At 32.9% G+C, this 19605-nt stretch overlaps 1 long non-coding RNA gene across 4 annotated transcripts; it reads left to right on the forward strand.

Annotated features, from left to right (window-relative positions):
• The first annotated feature begins 2 nt into the window (after positions 1-2).
• On the forward strand, positions 3-18122 carry LOC139966298 (uncharacterized). Of its 4 annotated transcripts, XR_011792539.1 has the most exons (5): positions 2710-2940; positions 11325-11640; positions 12772-12822; positions 13361-13710; positions 17652-18122. It is a non-coding gene; the product is annotated as an uncharacterized lncRNA (long non-coding RNA). The 4 variants fall into 4 exon arrangements; XR_011792540.1 differs by lacking the exons at positions 2710-2940; positions 17652-18122 and adding an exon at positions 3-467 and having other exon boundaries at positions 13361-17310; XR_011792537.1 differs by lacking the exon at positions 17652-18122 and having other exon boundaries at positions 13361-17310.
• The last annotated feature ends 1483 nt before the right edge of the window (positions 18123-19605 follow it).

The raw sequence follows: 19605 nt of genomic DNA on the forward strand, positions 1-19605 counted from the left end.
CCCATCAAAAAAACTGTACCTTTTGGATAAATAATTATTTTGTAGTTTGGGTTTCCTAACAGTACAGCAAAACCGTATACCAACTTTTGGGTCTTTCCCAAGCACTCTTAGTGTGAAAGTTCAAAACCAAAGTCGCCATCAAATCCATTTCTTTTTCCACGTTTTCATTCTTCATTTTTCTTCTTCTTCTTCGGGCTTTGGCCAATCGGAAGACTAAAGGTGAACAAGATTGCTTACGTCACACGTTTATTATCCACCGCGGTCACTATTGATTTAACAGCCATGTCACTTAATCAATCCATGGAGAGTTATTAAATATTCATATACAATCCAAATCTGCGCAGCCGTACTGTACAACGAGCCGGATACTTAATTTTTATTGGTCGATAAACAGACGTGTGTTAAGTGAACTCAGGGAAATATCAACTTTATATGCATTTTTTTTTTCACGCCCGCATACAGATATGGTGAGACTTTTTTTTATATTTATATAACATTTAATTTTTGTAGGTTATAGTATAGACTATACGTAAAAGTATATATTTTAATACAAACAATAGTGAAAACCATTGCCGTGTATTCTGTAAATTATAACAGCGAAGGGCGGATATATGTCCTTGTAAACTTACTAGAATCTTGTTGACACCACAATACCAGTGGCTAGTTGTTCACGGTACTTTATAACCCCCCCCCCCCCGGACCCCATCACCCATCCCCCACCCCTCCATCTTCCTCTGCATCTTTTCCTTTCTCTATCTGTCTCCCTTTAAAGTTTCCAATTCTGGGCATCTGAATCCAAAGTAAACGATTTTCATTTCAAACTTGGCTTTTCAAATTGTCCTCTGATTACAAGTAGTATCATAAAGAAAATTTTCAATTGTTGGGAATTTAATTCTATCTTTAATAAATATTTAACTATGATATATGAAGACATCTATTGCTTTTGCAATAACGTTGTTTTTGCGTTTCCCTGCTTCTTACGTGCGTTTGTTTTTTAATTCCTCTCTTCATCCATAATAGTTTGTCACGCTCTTTAATTCAGTAAGAGACAACCTGTTTCATGGTTAATGACGCTCGTTATGCACGTTTTGGAACGACCCCCTCAATTTGTAATTAAGCAAGTTTTTCACTATTTAATATTTGGACAAACGATACGTGAATTTGTCATAAAAAAAATATGGCTAGACAGACTTGAGGAATATAATGAGGGCGATATCAATTAATCAGTTGGTTCGGTCGAAATCATGACTTTGTAGGGATCAAAAACAACTATTGAATTAGGATATAATAATTCATATGATTATTCAGTGAACGCATATTAAAGTATTAGATTTAGAAGTATATTTAAGGTGGACTTAAACTGATCCTTTAGAATAACTTTCTTTTTCTTTATTCTTTTTTCTAAGGGAGAAGGGGGTTTTCTGTTGCGTTCTGATTAATTTACTTACTCTGTTTTGTTTTAAAATTTAAATTAAAAGGCTAAACAATAAATGTACTTTCATGTTTACTGTTATTTTGCATCTGAAAACTACACAATTTTAATATTTTCTGATTGGAGTATTTTAAGTTATACGCATTATTGGAAAAGGTATATAACAAGTGAAGTATTGTTTACATATATGAGAAAAACGAAATATTTCAAAGAGTGTGACAAAAAAAGAGAAACAAACATTAAACAAGCAAGTAAACAAACAAATGATGGCAGGAAGGTTTCTTTCAAACTAGAAAAGAAATTAAAAACAACGGTAAATTAAAACGTACGCAATTATTTCTACTGTATCTTGAAAATAAATCATTTAATTATGATCATAGTGTACCATTGTTGATCAAATTAAGAAAGCAGGTAAATTTTAAAAAGTAAATATATATTTCAAAAGGTTCTAATCCGTCTCCGTTTTTGTTTAACGTTTCCTTTGTTCTTATACTGAACTGAAATAAAATTATTTTCGACCAATTCTGATCCTATTATTCTCTTTTGGACATTTTGTTAAGTAATAATATAATAGTATTAAAATCTTGGGTAATTTAACACACAATAGCAAATAAACAACAGCAAAAACAACAAAATTAAAGCCGAACATTTATACAAGGCTTTGAGCAAAATACTGGGAAAAATAGAATTTATGAATGCAATATTATTAAAGTATACATTGTGACAATTATTACTACTGAGGAATATTTCAACTAAATCTTTGAATAAATAAAGTGGGGACTTAAAATCATAGTACACCAAAATTTTCTGAGTAAGATGTTTCCTTGAAAAAGCGAAAAGAGCGGACGAGACGACACTACTAATGTTTGGGCTTTGCATGCCCCTCACCTTTCCCCTCCCCATACATCGCAAACAAAGACAACGTAGCATTGCAAGTAAAATGCTAGAATTAACAAAACCACAAAAAATAGCCACAATATAGCCACGGACTTTGTCTTGAGTTTAACTGGATCGATCCTCCAAGACCTATATTTGAACATGCTATCTATTTGATTCACATAATTATATCTATACACACAATTATATTAAACATTCAATGAAGCTACATACTTTATTTCCTCCCAACTGAATAACTGGACTTAATTATCGTACAAAAAGTGCATTTTTCTCATTTGGGGGTGGGGTGAAGGAGGGGGGGGCTGTAAAGTAGGTGTACTTCTTCAATCACAAACTCACGTATACATATTTTTTTTTATTCCGTAAGTGGCAATCGACGCGGTTTCATTTCCTTGCGGAAACCGACCCCGACGTACAAGTCACGTTGGCTTACAGTAACGTTACATACTTTGATTGCGTGTATTTCGGTGTAGAATACAATTTTGTATTATCTTTATATAAATTATATTTATGTGCTTTATCTTTAAAAACAAAACGTTAGTCAAATTGTGAACTGAAGACTGTGTTTTTCCCTTGGGTTTGTTTTGCTTTCTTTGCACAACTTTTGAAAGGTAAGTCAATTCTGTTTGTCACTTTGTATGTATTTATATATGTATTTACATATGTATTTACATGTATATATATATATATATATATATATGTGTGTGTGTGTGTGTGTATATAAACATGATAAATACATGTTAATACATATATAAATACATACAAAGTGATTTGAATGTTTCATAGAAATAAGTAAATAAATCGAAATCACTTCTCCCTCGTTCGAAAATATTGTCTGCAAATCTTGAATTAATTTACGTTTTTTTCTATAACCTGAAACATGAGCAGGCTCTTTTTTATTAGGGTGATTGCATTATGATTACATTTGTCTTCGGTAAACTAATATTCTGATATTATAATGATAGTCTGTATAGTCTATACAAACTGAGATACATATTTACTCAGAGACAGTTAAACAGTCAATCGTCTGTATATAACGTCTTCTGTGAAGCTTAAAGAAATGTAAATACAAAAAATAAAAATAATTCTTACCGAAAGAATGAGTGTGCCTTTACGGTTTATGCATCAATTTGTATACATTATATATTTGTAATCCTTTTATCAATAAAATCATCTGACTTCGAATTTTTTATATTTTTTTATATTTTTTTATTTTTATTTTTTTTTGCTGAATCAAACCATGAGGTTTTTTTTGGTTCTTATGATGAAGTTAACGTTGCCACGTCCAGTTAGGTCTCTTCTCTGTCCTGGTATTTATGAAACACTATAAAAAAAATATTGGCAATTTATGTTTACATAATTCTTTCTTGACATGCATGCCATTAAAAATGTTCGTTTCCAAAATATTCAGAGAGTAATTTGAGATGGAAATTTATTTTGGAAGAAATGATCCCAAAGAATGTCATTTGTACAGTCAATGACATTTGTTTGTTATTGACTTGTAAATCTTAAGGATGTAGCAAGATAAATATTCAACAATATAGATTAAAATTGTAAACAGATATCCCAATCAATGCAATAATTCTCTATGTTGAATAAAAACAAAACTTACTCACAATGTAAACAATGTTATCGAATTCATATTCATGATATGTTGGTTAAAGTTTTACAGACGTTATGTATGGTTTTTTAATATATATTCAACGCGGCTTGGGTTTCATTTTATAGCGATAATGCATCGTAACCAGAATCCAACTTACGACCAAAACATAAATAAATAATAAAAATTAAAAAGAAATCTGAAAACATAAGAATATATACTAGTCCATATATATTAAGCAGAAACATTTATGACCTAATATCATGCCCGTAGCCAGCTCAAAATACTTAGCAAAAATACATATCAATTTCCATAAATTGATCGTATATAGATACTGTGAAGTTTGGTTTATTGTGGTTTGTAATCACAAATAAATTTACCAAGATAATAATTCCAGAATAATTTTTTACTTTGATGTTTGTGATTAATGCTTCTACTTATGATATCAGTTGCTGAAATTGCATTTTCCCCCAGTTTCCTCTGTCTATGTTGCTTGTTCATGTTGTTGGAAATTTTGTCATTTTACTTTCAATACAATGAGCATCAGGAAACTTAAAAAGACATTGAAATTCTTTAATATCAAATCATAAATGTAAAATATAAGATTTGTTCAATTATATTAAGAAATTATGTTGGTAAAATAATCTGATACTACTTAATTTGTTTATGGCGTAATTGGACCAATTAAAACGCCGACTTTAATATATTATTTATATATACGCTTTTCTCCCCGTATCAATCCACTTCATGTTTCTATTGTTATTTCAAACCATAAATTTTGAATCAAAATCTCATCAATCAATAAATACTCATGAATAGTAAAGACAAGCTTAAACATTCGCCGTAGCCCCAGTGAATTAAAATGATGAGAAAATGAATTATTAAACCCAATTCTAATCGCCACTGCAGGTGTTGGGAAGGAAAGTTACACAAAACCGGAGCGACAGTTATTTTTAAAACAAAATAACTAAAAACATTGCTACAAGAAAAAATATTATTCCTTCTGTTTGTAGGTCTATAAGGCGTTATGAAATTAATATTCAAATATATTAACTCTCTGTCTCTTTTATGAATATTCATGATAAAAGAAATATATAAATATAAAACAAAGAATTCTATTCTTAGAAAAAGGCATCTGATGGACTTAATTTCAAGACGAAGGCATAAAAATGTATTTTTATTAGTTCATCAGTTATGTCAAGTAATGTTTTAAAACCACCTTGTGACATTCTTTTAAATGATCTTAGGTGAATTTTGCATGTGCTTGTCATTTGAACATTTTTTTTCATTAAAAGGAGGAGGTAAACTATATCGATATGGCTGTATCAATTAGCCACAGAGAAGTTTGTAGATAAAATTATCCATATAAATATAAAAGAATGTCTGAACTTTAAGAAAAGTTATTTCTTCACACCTTTACAACTATAACAAGGACCAGTTAATTTATTCCGTTAATATAGTTAGAATATGTAACTATGATATGTTGGTTTTTTACCTTAATTGGTATACCTAAAAATGAAAATAATTTTCTTATGAAACACTACTTCTTCGCAGCTGTTACCTTTTCTTTTTCCAATATCAGCTCTGCCGATTTCGCTCTTCTTTAAGCTTTCTATCATCAAGATTTTACCAGTCACAGAATCAGGGGAGTGTAGGGAATCTGGTACACAGTGCAGTAGACTCAGAAGATGTTTAATATCTAGAGCAAGTCTACAACTTTCTCAAACCGAAAGTAACATACCCACTGTTCATAGTCCATGCCAATCTTTTATATGAAATGTATACCTTACATTATATAACCCTGTAGAATTTACATATAAGAGTCTGGTTTACAGTTGTTGTGATTGTTATTAAGTAGCTGAGCTAAGTACCAGCTTGTTGCACCAATTTGGGCAAAAAAATTACATCACGGAATTTGTATAAAAAAAGCAAATTTACTCAATCATTTAAGAGAGAAAATGAATAATTTAGTCCTCGCAAACCTGTAAATATGTGAGTAATAAATCAATAATCCAATTTTTACGCTTTGAGGTACGTTTTCAGAAAAGTAACCTATGATAGAACTTGGGAATATACGAAAGACGTGATCCCCTCTCTCTACCCCTTACATCGAGACCGTAACCATGTGATCACAACAGAGGTATTACGTCAAGTTTAGTACCTGGAGTCCCTACGGAAGGGAATATATATATTTCTAAAGCTATAAACGAACTGTGTTCGTTTAACATATATAGGCTACTGTGAGAGAATGCTTGCAATATTCTAGACACTTTAGATTAAGGCATAGCGGTATTTTTTTTTTTTTTTTTTGCTGTGATCCAGACATCCTGTTATTTCCAATTATTTTGTTATTATATATCAAGATTTCAACATACAAAGAAGGTAGCAGGGGAAGGGGTGTGGGGGAGGGGGTAAACATGAATAAATGGCATTTAAATGGTTTATGAATGTTACGTTACGCTCGTGATCAAAGGTTTGAGATGCACCCACTTCAGTTAGTTGACCAACACATAACACAATTGCATAAAATTAAGACTAATTTCATATTTTTTCTTTATTCACGTAATCAAATTGTAGAATAGATTTAAAGCTTTAATAATAAGCAAAAACATGGGGAATAACTTCACCCAAAACCTTAATATTAAGATATTTAGTAGTTTTCTTTTGTGATATTTCTTTATGAATTGACAATTTGGAAAGTATCTATCTTATTAATAAGCTTAACAGGTGTAGGTTAAATTTCTAAGTACATTACGTTAGCTGATATTTCCTTCCTTAATCAATTATTAATAGTTCTCTACAATTAAAAAATATTTGACATATAGAAAAGAAAAACATGAAAATGAGCTCTCTCTACTCTTCCAATTCTTCTTTTCAAAAATGACACCAAAATAGTTTCAAATATTAGACAAATGTCCTTTCATATGAAACTGCACATCATTTCACACCGGAGCAATCTTAACTACTGAATAGAAATTTCTCAACTATTTGTGAAACATGTAGGACTATTAAAACATCGATAAATGTTCTGCAAACGTTTTAATGTATCTGTGGCCATGCAAAGGAACCAAAAACAAAGCTATTAAAAATCGAAGCCACATTTTGACATTCAGTGGACCTATAGTGCTTCATCAATGTATCATCGTAGGCCTACACTGCAACAGAAATTTATTTTAAAAAACGACGAAAACAGATACGTTGTGTTTTGTCATCTCAGGTCCACAAACGTTTAGGCCCATGGGCTTAGCCACAATGTACCAGACCCACCCATCAGTAAATCGGTTGTCATGAGTGTATGGAAACTAGCTTGGACTATGGAAGCCTGCAAACTGATAGATATGTAGATAAATTGTTCAAAGTCTGGAGATATCCCCAGACCAACAGAACATTTTTTGGGCAAACAAAATCGTGTGGTCACACCCCACAGTTTGCGGACCGTAGCCTAATTTAAATATCCTAACTATTTGTTGAGAAGGTTTATTGGGTGTGTAAATGTAAGTGGGCCTGACGTTTCGATCTTATAGCAGGATCATCTTCAGAGACTGAATGACAAGTAACAGAAACTACAAGGAAAGAAAACCTTTGTGTACAAAATATGTTTACTTATTATCTGACTTTTTCTGAAGTTATCATGTATAAATTTGTCCGCACTAATGAACGGTAGGAAATGTGGATTTTAGTTTAAATTTATCAACTTTAGTTTAATAATTAAATATGTTAAATAACAATCCGAACTGACATTTCAATCGTTCAAGCTTTGTTTTACCTATTGTTTACAACTCCCCCCCCCCCTATTTTTTATCTCCTTGTTAGCTGTCGAAATAAATATAACCCTCTATTATTTACTTTCTAAACTAAAATTGCATTACAGTGAGTTTATTACTAACAAAGCCTTCTAATACTAACATATATAGATTTAACTAAATTTTTACAGAGGTGTATATGTTTCGGCTCGGAACCCTTGGGTTGTAATATTTCGAAAGTGGTTCATCAAATTCCGTCCATTTACATCTAAGTCAACATATCTTTTTTTATGTGAATCGTGAACTTTGCTGAAATAGAAATCCTGAATCTGTAACAATATTAACAGCATCGTTACGTTCTAAAGTTGCTCAAAAAAGGTTCAAACGTTATGCTTTCGTAAGTAGACTTAGGTTTATGTAAACTCTTATATTATATACAAACTCTGAGTTGGGGAGGATGGAGTGGAGCTGTCGAATCAAAAAACCGTCTTCAAGAAACCAACATGGAGACAGAAATCTCACAGTTATAAAAGTCATGAATAATGTTCAATATCCATTTTAGATATTTCCAAAATAATTTGTGGCATATCGTGATTATCATTAATCGTTTCCTTTTCGATGGGAGGTGGGTGCACCCCCTCCCCCTCACCCACCCCCTTGTGCCCCTTACTATTCTTATTCAATAACGTGACGGTTTTTACATAAAACGGTTTAGTAATCTAAAACAAAATAAATTCAAAATAATCCCCTTAATCTATACGTACTATTGCATCTGTGGCATAACTATAACAACAATTATAATGTTAATATTAATATTGTTGTAACTAAATTGATTTTTTTGTTGAAAAAATAGGAAACCATTAGAAGATCAGTCCAACGGCAGTGTAATAATGCGTAATAGTAATAGCTGCCATAATTACACTTTTGAAAACACTATTGTCAATAAATACATCTCAAATATATCGCTGCCTGTTACAACAGTAATTTATCATAGTGTATGAATAATTAAAACCAATAACGAAATTATCGACAGACAGATTTTTTTTTTACATATATACCTACAATTTGATATACCATGCATGCATGGTTGCGCATTCAATAGTGCTATATATATATATATACATATAATATGTTCGTTGGTGTATAATTTAACCACAACTGAATTTATTGAGTACGGACGGGTTCTGTACGCGCTCATATTATTGAAAAATAACACCTGCTTTGATATTAATTTGGATATAAATAATAAAATATAAATCATAAATTACCCAACACGTTAAACGTTTTCCAATTGTGGATTTTATTCTTCACGGATTGATCACCTAATGCTTTTAATTTTCAAAGTTGACACTTAATACAAAATAACCGGCATTTAATGAGAAAACGTGTTTTTTATATATTGTGTAAATATCATGAAAATCCAGTTCTGATTTTAATGGGTTTTTTTTGGTAAAACATATATCTGAGTTTTATTTCTCAAATAAATGACTTTCATTAACTAACTACACAAAGAAGCATTTCTTTCCGAGAAATATTGATTTGAAACCGTGACTGATTGCTTCAACTTTAACTTATGTATAAGATATGGGATTGGCTCCACGTAAAGACGTATGATAAGACAGCACGCTTGTCATTTTCCAAGAAAAAGCTGACAACGATGAAAAGCGTATTCTAATTACACACTACTTTATTTTAATTAAGAAAAGTCACCCAAGATATAGTCTGCAGGGCATGAAAACCAGACACTATGCAGGGTCCTTTCTCAACCTCAATCCCTTAACATCAAGCCTGTGACCGTATATAGATCATAAGCGCTTTTACGTATAGCACGAGTCCCTTATAGAAAGGGAATAAATAATGACACACTAACGATGTTTAAGGGCGACACAAACCTAGCCATCATCTTTTAGCATATATTATAGGTACCTTTTTGAGGAACATCTCCCCTTACCAAACTAAGGAAATCTAGCTCGGTTTTAATGTCATACCGGGCAGCTGTTATATTTTGTAAACTTGTGATGCCATAGTGTCCATTATAGGACCTGAAATCTTCTGACGTCATCTTTGTTTTTTGGTTTCATATTTCCAAAGTATGTATGTATATGTATGTATTTAAGATCCTCATGCAAGCAGGAACTCGCGAAGAAGCCTCATTGGCTAATCAAAGCCGCAAGCTGACCGAAGTCAGTCTCTTACATTCATATTTAACGTCCATGATTTTGAATTGTCAATTGTCAACAACTCTGTAACTGGACGACATACATTAATCTTGGAGTGACTCGAACTGGGGACCTTATGAAGTTAACTGTTGACTAATGGTATACAACCCCTTCCATAGTTATACCATGTTAAGAGCTTCGATACTTTAGATTCAGCATATGAACAACCCAATCTACATGATAGAAAATAAGCATTGTAAATTAATAAAGACCAAAAATAAGACAAAATGAAGCGCATGTGGCTCGATGACGTCATAGTTTACTTGATGAAGCCTGCATGCGGCATCTTGTGTGAAGAAACATTAAATTTGCGAATCTGCCAAAAGGGAATCATATTTTTCTTAGCTGTTGAAAGGAAGTTGTTCATGACTTTGATCTCTATCACACACATATAGACCAATAATGATGGCAAGGTGTATATATGTTAATACGAAGCCCTGTTGTCATAGAAGTGAGAATTTAGAAGAATTTAGTCTAAAGGCAATATGTAAGACTAAAGCATGTTGCTAAAGTAAGACCCGGTTCGAGGGCTCCATTGTTGTAAGTACCGTATTAAGAATGTGTCACATTATTATAAAGTTATTGCATTGTGTTGGCTCAATTACATTCTCACAGTAAGTAATATGATGATATAACATGTGCTATGTGCTATTACGAGTCGGTACGACGATACGACGGTACGACGATTCAATTCTTATCAGTGGTGAGTTAAATGACTCACTATTATAAAGTTATTGCAGTGTTAGCTCCATTCTCACAGTAATTAGTTAGTCTAATTTTTTTAATATACAATCATATAACATGCATAGTGATATAATTATAAATATATATAAATAAATGCATATGTATCTGTATATATCTGTATATTTATATATATATATATATATATATATATATAAATGAAAACGTAATGAGAAGGAAAATCCAGAACAGTGAAAAAACTTCCAGCCTCCACCGGTATTCGAACCCGGGCCTCCCGCTTTGTACACGGACACCCTAACCATCTAGGTCATGGACGCTGATTGTATGTCCAGAGGTTCGAAACCGGTAAGGAAGGTCGTAATTTCACTGTAGGCGTTTTACACCTGTATCGAACAATACTAGTTCTGTTTTTGGTGACATATTTTGCCTTACTCTAGAGATCAAACATGATGCTAACCAACTCGAAAATCATTTGAGATTCCTAAAGCCGGATCTCGAAAGAGATACTTTGAATATATATATATTCATTTTTATATATATATATATAAATATATATATATATATATATATATATATATATATATATATATATATATATATATATATATATATATATATATATTATATATATATATATATATATATATATATAAATATATATATATATATATATATATATATATATGCGTGTGTGTCTTCATATACCTCCTTTTCTGTGTTTATTATATCAGATTTCCAGAAAGTATTTTGGTGCACGAACAGACGCCACATCTCAGTCGGATTCAACGCAGAATTACAAATTGCTCTTCAGACATTTCCCGCATTGACTGGATCTCAAGTTCAGTCTATAAATGGCTTCGGTATTCCTTGGAGATAAATCCTAAATTGGAATGAATACGTTAGATTAACCGAATGAAGTCGAAAGCAAATTATTTTAAATCGAGCATGGAGTTTACCTCTTTTCCCAATTAAGAGATTATGTTGTCGCATGTTGGGAACAACAAGTTCAGCACTATTACAGGCATTTGCTTTCTTGATTCTTGCTCGGTAAGTAATTTATTATTTCTTTGAAGTCATTCGAAATAGCGAAATGTCACTTGTGTTAAAATATTTAACTTAATTTTCAGTTATACCGTATATGCAAATTATATGCTAGGGGTTGTGGGGGAATGATCAGGAGTTGCGGGAGCGAGCGGGGTGATGGGGGGGGGGGATGTGGGTTGGTGGGTGGGTGATTGGGTGCAGGCACAGTGATCAGTCAGTAAAAAATGACACGTTTCATCTGTTCTCTAACCTGACGACATTAGAGAGATGGAAGAGCGTTTCAATCCATCGGAGGGGGGAACTTCGATTGTCAGTGGGATATGTGACTTTGATTTGAGGAAAAAAACTAGTCCACAAATTTACATAGAACATTTCCGACAGAATTATGGATACTCCCGTACCATCAATTCCAGTATTTGAACAAGAGGACAATTTTGAAGTATATAGTTAATTCAACAAAGGACAGTTGTTTCAATAACAAAACTTGAAAGGTTAATTTATTTTGCTAAAACTAAATGCATGGCACTTTTAATTATGAATATGGGCACTTTTGAGACTTTTCATAATCAACGGGGTAATGCTTTGTTTATATTTACCCAGTTTCAATTTTCTTGACTATTAATATTTGGCATATAGGAGTTGGATTCCTGTCATATATTTTGTAATATTTATCGGTTGAAATTTATCTGCTTTTTAGTCAAACTTTACATCGGTTGTACACAATTCTCAACTTCTGTTCATTCTCCAAGAAGTTACAAAAAAGACTATAACAGATCAAAAATAAATAAAAAAAGAGGTGGATACCAATCCAAGTATTGACTTTAATTAATAAAATTAACGAAAAATAATAGGAAAGAAGACACACAAGGAGGGTATAATGTCAAACAATGCGTGTTACATCTTTCAGTTTAAATAAGACAAATTGTTACGAAACAGGAAGCAAGAACTATAATTAGTTTAAGACAAAAAACTCTCAACTAATCAACCCTTTCCTCATTTTGTAAAAGTCTAGCCAAATTTACACTTTCTTGATTTTTTACGAATTAATGTGTAATTTAACAATGCATCTAAAACTCGATGAGCATTTCGTAAAACTCTATTAGACTTATTGTGTTTGTGTTTGTTTTCCTTTAGCTGGAATATCCTACGCATGCGCGGTAGCTACTTCTCATGTCTCAGATAGAGGTCAGTTTTTCCCCCATGTATTCACTTCTGGTAATATAGTGTAGTATATGTAGGTGAGCTCCATCCATAAGTGGCGATATTTTCAAAAACCGAACTATTATACGGTTTATAATGGGCGTTGAATATAACAATGCGTTAAATAATCAAGAATGATTGTAATATAGGCAGAATTTTGATTTGCTCAACTTTTTGATAATAGCCTATTAGAAAAAAAAATCGCAAATTGCATGAAAGGGTTATCCGCGGTTTATATGCGTCTAAACAGGTCTTCATAATCTGTGAAGTGAAGAATCTTGAAAATATCTTTGTTGTGAACAGAAAAAAAAGGAGGTCATTTAAGAAAAATATTAATATTAATAATAATGATAATGTAGAGCAACATTAATTTGAAAGATACGTTTAAGTGTTTTTATGTCATATTTCCTTGTTTTCTCATTTTTGAATACCAGGGTTCTAATACATAATAAATATGCAGCCTAACCATCCTAAGCCTAACATACGTTCTATATTTATACGATATTTAATTTGATTTTTCCAGAAAATTTCCTTTCCAAACTACTGAACTGAACGATCACATGAGTTGAGCGCCAGCCAAACCAAGTCTCGACGTTTCATTTTCAACATTCAGCGTTACTTGTTTTTATTGATTGTTTTTCTTGCGTCGAATTGCAGATAAATAAATCAATTACAAACGCACAGTATTTTGATCTGCGTGTTACGACACCACGTGTAGGCTGTAAAGTGTCGTATATTGTCAGTTTGTAGGCTAATGAAAATTGTATTACAGCATCAGGGTGTCATACAATTCACTTGAGTTCGTTAGTTATGGAACGGAATGTACAAAGGGAAGGGCAGACGTTAAAACGACTTTCATTCTGTTACGCGAAGGTATGTCTGATGTTCAAATTATCTATAACTTAAGTCTTACCGTTTCCCTCCATTTAATAAGTGCTTCCATACGTAACTTGATGGATTAGAAGAAGGGAAAATAGGGAGAACATAAATTAAAATCTCTCAGAAAGAAATATAAGTTATGCAAACAGCCTCTCCACATATCTCTGTCTCTCTCGCTCTCTCACTAAACACATCTATCTGTTTCGTCTGATAACACATTTCTTTAGTTTGTACACAAAATGACCGATATTAAGCTATTTATGTTTGGTATTGAGGAACATACACATTTAAAAAATAATTCAATAAAATTTCTTTCTGCTTATAGGTTTTGCTTCAAAGTATTTTTATTTTATTTTATATATATCTGTGGCAGTTGGGAGAGGCTTGGGAAGAGGGTTTAGCTATTACTAACAGACGAGTATAACTTAACATAATTTTTCCCTCGTTTTTTGTGCGGCAGGGGGTGGGTGGGTTTGAAGGGGGGGGGGTTGTGTGGAGCAGTTCTTTACAATAGGCAGAAACGTTAGATTATGCTTCACTGGTAATACATACAAATTAAATACATACTACACTTATGGCAATGCAAGCGCCCAAATCAGTTCAACATTATTGCTCTGTACCCGATGAAAAAGTCACTCATAAATAGACGTTGTGACGTCACATTCGACGTAAACAAAGACACGGGTCAATTGTAACAGGGATATTTGCCAATTAAAGCTATCCTAGCCAATTTAAAAACACCAAGCTCAAGACTCGACTCACTGGGTATTATTGTCAACTATGTTACACTCCAGCATATAAGGGTTTGTTCTTATTCAATTTCAGCCAGGTTTTTCGTACTTCTGGTCTGTTCCTGCCTGGATCATTTTTACTGTCAATATTTCATAACTCGCTTTGGGTATTAGATCCCTTTGACCGACGACACTTTTTAATGAAGAGGTCAATGACTTTCGGGGGTTCGGGTGGGCTGAACTTTTGGTATTGCATGAGATCATTACCACGTAGTATTCATACACATGTAGACTTTTATATACTTTTATAGCATGGAAGGTAAACACTTTATATCCAAGGTCAACTGGAAAAAGGGTTAAAGGAATACGAAAAAGAGTAAGTGAGTAACCGAAGCACAATCTTCAAAACTGGAGAGAAAAAAAACGCCAGAGTCAACTTGTATTATGACGAAATCGTTAACTATAGTAATCCTTACAGAATCCAACCATTTTGCCTGAACCATTGAATATTTGACGTCTATTTCTGAATTTTGCGAGTTTCATTAAAAAAAAAATCCGATTGCTCGATGCATCTTCTTTGCATGATGTATAACATGATCATCCGTTATAGTGGTCTTTATTTTCTGATTTATAAGTATCAGGATATCTGCGGAATGGATTACTTATCTCTGATACCTTTCATTTCAAAGTCTGCTTAGAATTTACATCGCGAGACGTCAACGTAGGGCATACATCAGACGTGGCTGATCTGCTTGATTTGAACAATTTATTTCTCATTTTCGTCTGAAGCAAAGATAACCGAGGTAGAAGTTAATCCGCCTCACAACATGATCTATACTTAAAATTATGTTTGACTCTTCAAGACTGTTTCCGATATTTCTTTCCAAGAAGGTCGACTGGGGTTATAAGTCAGTAATTGTGTGTCTAATCTGTGTCATATTTTTCGTTTTATTCGTGTTTTAATTTTCTCTGTATAGGAACACATATTAAGTTTAGACCTAGCTGCTGTGGGTGATCTGTTTATTGGAGGGTTTTTTCTCAGTTACAATTCCTTAAGAAGAGGTCACCTGGGGTATTCAAGAGTTCTGTCTCATTTGTTTTATTTGAAAAATCTTGCCTCGGATGTGTTTTGAACTGATGGTTTGATATTTCTTGAAACAAGAGGCAAATCTGCATGCTTAGATCAATTGCGTCCTGTATGTTTTCATTCGAAATTAGGATTGTTCGTCTTCTTTGCAATAGTTCTGTTCTGATTCACATCTACAGAGCAGAGGTGTAATTATTTTTGGTTTGATCTTTTGTCAAGTTTTCCAAGTGAGGTCAAATGAGGTATTGATAACTTATCTGATATGTTTCATTAACATATTTCATGTTCCATTTATTATCTGCATGAGGAAATAATAATATAATAATATTTGTTTTTATATAGCGCTTTTTAGACGTTTTATTACCCCTGGTCAATGATAACATGTCCCAGAGACAATCCCTCCAGTCGGCAGCAGTTATATACTGCGCCCAATGACAAGTTACCTCACAGGTACCCATTTAACCCCTGGGTGGAGAGCGGCAAGTGAGATAAAACATCTTGCCCAAGGACACAACGCAATGAACTAGGCAGGAATCGAACCACCAATCCTTGGATCACGAGTCCGATACCTTAGTCAATTGGCCACCACGCTCTCATTAAATGTAATGCATAGATCATAACTTGTCTGTGATTATAATTGAAATGAGCTCTATTTCAATCTGTCTGTATACAAGAGGTGTAGAACAGCTTAAATGAGTTGGTTTCTTACTTGTTCAATTTCACAAACGTCTTCTTTGCAATAGACTTGTTATCAAAAGAGTGATTCAGGGATATCAACATTTTTGTTTACTAATATATATATATATAAACACACTGCAAGTAATGATATCATTAATTCGAATTCCTGATATCTTGATATCCTTTTATTGATATTATCAAATAGGACGTACATACCATTAATTAATGATATCAATTTGAATTCTAGTTAATACAGTAAATTCCAGTTTAATGTTACCATTAAATGGACGTAAGAATATCATATTTAATGATATCATAAATTCGAATTCTTGACATATTTGATCTTATTTAATGATATCGACGAATATGACTCACATATCACGAATTTTGGCATGTTTAATGTTATCATTAATTTCTGATATCATAAAGTTCCATTTGAGGATATCATCATATATATTATGACGCACATATTATCACGTATACCCCTCCCATGTTTCATGATATCATCCATTCTATTAAGAAGATATCTGTAAATCGTAAATATCTTAAAAGACTTCCTTAGTTAAAACTAGTGAAGAATCCTGGTGAATGGATAATCTGGAAATAATTCAGGCAAAAACCTGAATTAAAAGGTTACACCGAAAAAGAGGGAACATGACAATTCTGTTAGCAATCGACGAAATTGCGAGGCTGTTCCTTTTTTAATCTATATGTTTGCATACTGTTCTCTGGGTAATGGGAGGTTCCATAGCGCAACTTATAGAAGTAAACGTATAGGTATAGCTAACCTGTTATAGGCTCCAACACTTTTGAAAGAAAATTTCGGTAAGAAGCTCTAGAACAGACAAACACTATAGGAATAAAGTGGGGCTTCCTAATTTGGAATTAACGCATATATGATGGATAAAAATACTAAAAATCTTTCTTAATGATTTGTTAAGATTTGGACTTTGTGATTAATAAAGGGGTGATTGAGGATTTATGATATTTGCTCATGTTAATAGCTCTATTGCCTGCAGTTTCTTGCTCTCCTTCGGATGTAGAGAGCGTTCGACGATGGACATACGGTCGGTATTTACTACAGACTTTCTCTACTCACTGTACCATTACATAGGAATTCCATGTACTGTAGTATGTACCTTTATATACTATAAAGACGGTCAATGAATAGAATGATTAATTGAATGTAACATTTTTATTCCTTCATGACCAATTAAGTAAATTCTCAACACATTTTTTGCTTCAAAACAATGAGGGAGGGTTATAAAAAAATGTCCAAATCGAAGGAACTGTTTCGCTTTAAGCGGCCTGCATTTTCGAGCAAGGTGATCTACTTGAGTAAGGTTGCCGGGTAGTAAAATGTATTCGATATTTTTTCCAGATGCCGTTACTCCTGATAGTGCGTTCAGCTGGTACGGTAGCTTTTTTTTTCTTACCAGGTCGGTATCCAGTTTTAACCAAACAGGCCCCTGGAGGATGGAACCTGCAACATCCAATTTACTGTCGCAAAGAGCGCATGGAGGGCAAAGGGTCCGCACATATCCATGGTAGTGCTGTAAATAAGTTCAACGACTCTCAATGGTTACTCTTGAGGATTCAAGGTGTGAAGTACTTTCACCTTCCAGAAGTGAATGACTTTTCTCCAGCTTATTTTTTTTTTTGTATTCTGCATTATATTGATCGGTTTGTGTATGATGCTACCTGATATATAGCAACCAGTATAAACAGAGTGACTATACCACTTTATGAACAAGAACGTCGCAGAATTGTTTATGGGTGTACTGAATCCAAAAGGCAGCAAAGTGGTAGGGTATAGGATCAGGTCTCTTCTTGTCATTGGAAATGTCAAAAAACAATGCTAGTGTCTGGGGCAGGATTTCATAAGTCTCACAATTAACTGAGACAGTCAGGACGGCTTGTTTTATATATATATATATATATATATATATATATATATATATATATATATATATATATATATATATATATATATATTGAATTTATATATATATTTATATATATATATATATAGCCTATGTATAGCCTATATATAGCCTATATATACATACATACACACATAAATACAATCAAACACACACAAACTCTCCTATTTCTGAACTGTGCAAGGACCGTAACACCCTTGCTCGACGCAGCTAGCTAAAGTTGAATGAACGAGGTTCATAAAAAAAATAAAAAAATAAACTTAAGCCAAACATTCAATAAATGTTGAAACTAGTTTTGTGATAATATTGTCGATCGCAGCCGACTGTTATTTGTATCCTATATATCAGTGTCTACAGCAATCTAAACGCAAGCAACGTATAGTCAAAATTAAATTCTTGGATGAGTTCCGCCGCAATATTCATAACACAAATTGAAAACAAGTCGGTTAGCCGTCCAGTTTTAAAACCGTAAGTGTATCAAACCATATCAACATTTCGAAAATGAGAAAGAGGCTCCCATTTTACATCAAAGGGAAATAAAATTTTACCGCCACAATAACATCACGACAAAGTAATTAACAAACAAATTGAACACGGTTCGTCAGTATCTCGCAAGCACTTGTGAAGTTTATTGTGTGTGTGTGTGTATGTATGTGTGTGTGTAAATTAGTTGCAACCCACAGTTGTCGCTTTTGTTCCTGAGCAATCACCTTTGGAAAAACTATAAATTTGACCCCATTGGTACGGTACACTATATATAGGTGTATCCCATAAAGATGACCGAATTAAAAAGATAAAATTATTTATAACGCAAAGAGAAAATAGTATTTGAGTTTTCTCTCAAGTGTGTTACTAATGTTAACAGTCTGCGTATTATAATATATAGCCTGCCTAACGAAATATTATATAATCATGTTTCCATCTTTGTAGCCATGGGTTCAGTTTAGCAAATGACGGGGTAGAGTTTGGTTCAGTTCGTGCCCAACTTCTTTCTTGATATCTCATAATGAAAACGCACTTTTCTGGTTTCAAAGAAAATTGTATTTTGAGATTTCTATAACTTTATTTTAATTTTATTATTTTAACTTAATGACCACCCTTTAAACAGCTATGGGTTCATCAGTTAATGTGACTGGACAATTCAGTCTAATAGACAGACTACTAGATCGGTTCCTCAGATGTAACACAAAACTCAGTGTGAAACCATGGAACTGTATTGGCATCAAATGACTTTGTCAAGGACAAATAGCGTTGAATGACATCCAAGTGGGATCTGAGGTTCGTATGAAGTTAGAAGAACCTGTATTAGTTGAGTAATACGAATTTATGAAACAAAATGGATTCATTTTAACATTTAGTCCTTCACTTATAGTTGCCGATGACGTCATCGATTTAGCCTTAAAGGAGCCTTCCATAGATTAATCGTATTTTAATGGTAAATACCTTGAAA

This window comes from Apostichopus japonicus, chromosome 4, assembly GCF_037975245.1.
Source record: "Apostichopus japonicus isolate 1M-3 chromosome 4, ASM3797524v1, whole genome shotgun sequence".
NCBI classification, from domain to species: domain Eukaryota; kingdom Metazoa; phylum Echinodermata; class Holothuroidea; order Aspidochirotida; family Stichopodidae; genus Apostichopus; species Apostichopus japonicus.